The sequence below is a fragment of the Protopterus annectens genome, chromosome 1.part0, assembly GCF_019279795.1.
Source record: "Protopterus annectens isolate FY-2018-M chromosome 1.part0, PAN1.0, whole genome shotgun sequence".
NCBI lineage: Eukaryota > Metazoa > Chordata > Ceratodontiformes > Protopteridae > Protopterus > Protopterus annectens.
Genome location: NC_056725.1, coordinates 34177679 through 34181968, shown reverse-complemented (window position 1 = coordinate 34181968; position 4290 = coordinate 34177679).

Sequence of the window (4290 nt, the reverse complement as noted above, 5' to 3'; positions counted from 1 at the left end):
ACGGCTTTTTTACAGCTTGCCTGGAAACCCACCTATTGTGGGCGGGACTAGTGAGTATAGCGAGAGGCGGGAGAGCACTGGAAGCGGCGCTCGCCCTAGGTCTCTCTGCTTACAATACAGAGTTGCTCTTGCTGTGCCGCACGGGAGCATTCACTGGATCCTTGTCTAACTGTGAACTAGACTAAACTGGTGCTGGTGTTGTAAATACTGTCTAATTGAAACCGCCTACAACTCTTTATGTATTATTTGCTAGGGGATCAATAACTGCAGTCTTGATCAGTAGACTTACATGTGACTCCAACATCTTCATTTCATAATGCATTTTGTTCTTTCTTTTGTGCACACAATTTAATTTACAACCTGGCAAAACAGTGAAACACTTAAATTTGTGGATACACTTGTTATAAGTGACTATAAAATGTAGTGAAAAAAAAAAGAATTACGCCGAGGCCGGCATTTGATTTGCATGCCAGGCAGGGCTGTGTAGCTAGAACTGCATAGGTGGAGTGATTTAACTACTGCAGAGCTGCAGTGGCCGTTAAAGATTAGAATGCAAGGACGGCTCTGCGTCTTTATAACGAGGAATATAAGCAAAGCACCCGAGACTTTACCTGAATATAAAACTGATGTAAACAATGTAGTAATAAGAACCGGGTTATTAGAAGACATCGGAAAAAGCAATTGCACTTTCAGTGACTTTAAATCTTGCCGTTTTTAATTGTGTATGCATTTTGTTAGGCACTGGTAGCTAGAAGCGCGCAATATCGTGTACAATTTAAAGTATTGATCGAACGCCAGTTGTTTACAACAGTGTATCCCTAAAAATCTTGGTAATTTTGGTGCAAGTTCGGACTATTGCTTGCTGTCATGCTTAGTTATGAGATGAATGCAGTGACTCCCAGCACGATTTTTATTTAGTGGGTCCTCACATATACCCAAATAAACACCGTTTGGACTAGAGCTCTATCTCCTGGTTCAGAAACTTCCTGGTTGGTGTTATTAACTGTATACTCACACATACTTAAACACAGTGCATGCCCGAAACAAATACACAACAGTTATGATAGTAAGTAATAAGCGGGGGTGGAGGTTAAACAATTCCCAACAACAAGGTGGCTGAGGCTTTTTCCGTTCTGTAGTCTGTCTCATTAAGTCTTGATGTTGGAGCCTTTTACTTCACCGAAATGCTCATTTTGGAAGCAGCAATCACACTAGGTGCAAGTTTTCAGGAATTGCAGCATGATGAGGAAGGGGATACCCATATTTAACACGAGAGTCTTGGAACGGAGTAGATATTTTACAGAAGGAGATCTTCAGTAATATAGTTTGTAGGACATCACCAGACAAACGCAAATTTAAGACAGAATTGATTAATTGTATATGCCATGTGTTAATACCAGTAGGCTAGCTGAGTGAAAATCTCCAAAGAATGCAATATACACGTAATATCAAGAACAAATGATAATATTATTATTATGTATACGTGCAGATAACATCAGAACTGCCTTTGAAGCAAATTAAATAATGTAACCGAACTAATATTCCTGAATCTATCAGAGTTATACTCCATTACTCTTCCTTCAAATCTCACCTGAAAGAAGTTCTGTCCAACAACTGGACCTGCCAGTGCCCTATGCCACTTTAGTTCTCTGTTCAACCCTCCTAGCAGAAACACAGTAGTAATCTCTCATGACCCATCCTATGAGCCCTCATACCTTATCCCTTTTTCTGTCCTTCCATCTGTAAACCATACCTGCTAACTGCTGCCTTCTTTTCCATTCCCTACTCTTTCCCCTTCATGTAACTAGAGCTGCATTCTATTGAAAATAGTTGTGCTAGAGTTAATATAGGTTTTGTAAATATCATTTTACTTACTTTTCGTTTATGCCAAATTTATTTTTTACTTGCTGGCTGTAGTGATAGTATCTGAATTTCAATGTAAAATTGTAACTTTACCAAGGTGTTTCTGGAGCTTTTCACCCCAGGCTTGTGCTGAAAATGGGCACATCGCATTCAGACTTTCCTAGTAAACACGTCAAGTAAATAAATAAAATATAATACAACTGAGTAGTGTAGCTTGGGCAGAAGGAAGAGAGTAGTAGGCAGTTGAGAAAAAGGAAGTGAAAGTTAGAAATCAGGCAGATCAAGGTTAAAGCAAAATAATTTAAATCTGAAAAGTAAAAGAGAGAGGTTATATCGAAAAGAAATCAGAGGCTTGTATAAAATCATTTTGAGTGTATTCCTGATTTTATAGTGAACTAGAGCTAAAAGTAGTAACTGTATGATATGTATTGTGCTGTTTACAGAAGTGATTATTATTGCATACTAAGTAGTTTTTTAAGTGATATAAGTTATTGAGTATTGGTTTCTTATCTAATATCATTAGGTACCCAATTCCATAGATTAGTTTCAGAGACTGTTTATAGTGAATCACCAGTGAGTGATTTACTTATATTATATAGGAGACAGTTTTGTAGAGAATGTAACGGTCTAGGTGGAACATATATTATTGAATGTCTTTGGCAAATACAATTAGTTTAGTTTTTTTGACTTTAGAAGACAATGGGGTTCAGAGAGATATTTCTTCAGTGTTCTGCAGGGGTTGTTGTGTTGTCATTTGAAACTGAGAAAACACCTTGGCTGTACAGATAATGGCAGAGTCATCTGTGTGTTGTATTAAGTTAAAGAGTTTGGGATGCTGATACTCACCTTATTTTGCACCATGCAATGTGGTAGGAGTTTGATGCCTCTGTACTGTCCACAGTTGTGGATGTCCCCTTTGTTCTTGTACACTGGCACAAGTATGCTTATTCTCCAGTCATCTGGAATACACCTTTCTCTCCACACTGCAATTAGTACCCTCAGGAGCCATTTCTCCCCTAGCTCACCCAGCATCTTTATCATATCTGCTGTGACCTCATCTGAGCCTGCTGCTTTCCCTGACTTCATTTTCCTTAGTGCTGCTCTTACTTCTTCTAAGCTGGGCTCCTCTTCTACTCTCATTGTAGGCTGTCTCTGGGGCAGTACCGCTTCTGTGGGGTTTTCTTCATTCAGAAGCTGCTGGAAATACTCCTTCCATCTGCCTTTGATGTCCTGTGGGCTGGTAAGCAGGTTGTTGCTGGAATCCCTTATGAAGGGTGTCTGACTATCTTCTTTATCTTTCTGTCTTTGCCTTGCAACCTGGTATAGTTTCTTTGTGCCCCTTACTGAGTCACTTTCCAGAAGCTGATAGAGTGCCTCTGATGCCCTATTCTTTGCTATTGCAACTTCTTTCTTAGTTTCTTTGTTAGCCAACCAGTAGTCCTTCCTAGCTTGGTCAGTCTTTTCAATCTCCCACTTCTTCCTGCACTCCTTCTTTCTTTTGATTACTTCCTGTACTTCTGCATTCCACCACCAGCTTTCCTTATGTACCTATTTCCATACCTGGTTCGGCCACATATCTTTTCTGTAGTCCTAACACATGCTGTTTTTAGGCGCTGCCACTCTTCTTCAACTCCACCTATTTCCTCCTCTTCTTGGGGTGCTAGAACCCTGAGTAATTCCTTGAACTGCTGTACTTTCTCTCCAGTCAACTTCCAGGTCTTCAGTCTGGTCTTTGTTGACCTTAGAGCCTTCTCTGACCACTGCTTGCAGCTGATTGTGGCAACTACTGGTTTATGCTGTGAACCGACTGTTTCACTGGGGATGACTTTGCAATCATGGATGCGGGTGATTGATAAACGGATACGCAGAATAGTAGAATGTAAGATGGGAGATGAACAGTTCAGATTCAGATCAGGATGCAGCACAATTGACCCGATATTTGCATTGAGACAGATACTTGAGAAGAAACTAGAGAAGAGGAGAGAGCCAAACTGGGCTTTCCTAGACTTGGAGAAAGCATATGACAAGGTCCCAAGAAAGTTGATCTGGGCAGTACTGCAGTGGTTTGAAGTCCCAGAAACATTGGTAGAGTTAGTACTGGCTATGTACAAGGACCCAGTGACTCAAGTACGAACAGTGTTTGGCCTCACTGAGGGGTTCCCAGTGGGAGTGGGTGTACACCAGGGTTCAGCTCTGAGCCCACTGCTGTTCATACTGGTAATGGACTACATCAGCAAACAGGTTGGAGGGGTCAGAGCAACAAAACTGCTGTATAGGTTCATAGGTTCATACTAGGCTATCTGCCTCAGGGCATTTATAAGCCTAGCCAGAGTGTGTTTGGTTTTCGCCACCCATTTTAAATTAATTTTGCTATGCCCTTTTTCGAGGTTAGTATACTGTGCCTCTGTCTAACAGTAACACAGAAGT